Source organism: Myotis davidii, unplaced genomic scaffold (genome assembly GCF_000327345.1).
Source record: "Myotis davidii unplaced genomic scaffold, ASM32734v1 scaffold67, whole genome shotgun sequence".
Lineage (NCBI taxonomy): Eukaryota > Metazoa > Chordata > Mammalia > Chiroptera > Vespertilionidae > Myotis > Myotis davidii.
In genome coordinates, this window is record NW_006298521.1 from 473,312 (window position 1) to 474,175 (window position 864).

Here is an 864-nt window from a genome sequence, read left to right on the forward strand (position 1 = left end):
CCGGCCCCTCCCACTTGGCGTGTTTTTCAGCCAGTTGTTGGCTTGACAGACCCTATTTCACACCAGTTATCAGCCAGGGTCGTTTTGTGTGTTTTTTAAAATATATTTTTATTGATGTCAGAGAGGAAGGGCGAGGGAGAGAGAGAGAAACATCAATGATGGGAGAGCCTCATGCATCGGCGGCCTCCTGCACGCCCTACCCTGGGGATCGAGCCCACAGCCCCGGCCTGTGCACCGGAACCGAACCGTGACCTCCTGGTTCCTAGGTCTAGGGTGCTTTTACAGTGATATTCGGTTCTCTAACAACATAGCAGTAAAATCACAATCTTTACAGAGGAGAGCGGAGCCAGAGAGGACGTTATGAAAAGTTTGAAGTGCACACAGTACTTCCTAGGGGCCTGAGAGCCAATGTGCCTCCTGAGGGTAACGAAAGCTCAGGGAGTGCGGCCACAGGAAGGGGCCTGTAGGACCCCGTGGGCAAGAGCGAGGAAGAGGCCCGTTTCTCCCTCTGTCGCTCTCATCCTCTCCCCCTCCCCGCAGTGTCCAGGCAGCACATTACCTGTCAATGTGCACTGAGGGGCGGGCCCTGCAGCGACTCATGGGAGCCCCCGTACCTTGGACCTGACTCAAGGCTGGACCTGAGCAGGACTCCCCCTACTCTGAGCTGGTGCTGGCCACGCCCCCGCAGGGCTTCTCCCTGGCGCCCCCTCCTGCCTCGGGGAGGGAAGCAGCCGCCATCTCCACCCGCTCAGGCGGCCAGACGGCCTGTGGGACCTGGGGGCCCCGTGCGGTAGCCAGGCCTCCGGACGCTGCACCCCGAGCTGAGCACCGTCTGTCTGTCTGTCTGTCTGTCTGCCAGGATGT

At 59.6% G+C, this 864-nt stretch overlaps 1 protein-coding gene across 1 annotated transcript in view; it reads left to right on the forward strand.

The window, feature by feature from the left end:
• Positions 1-864, forward strand: part of CELSR1 (cadherin EGF LAG seven-pass G-type receptor 1) — a gene marked incomplete at its 3' end in the record, with an annotated part of 131,659 nt that overhangs the window by 119,229 nt on the left and 11,566 nt on the right. The window lies entirely within an intron of this gene.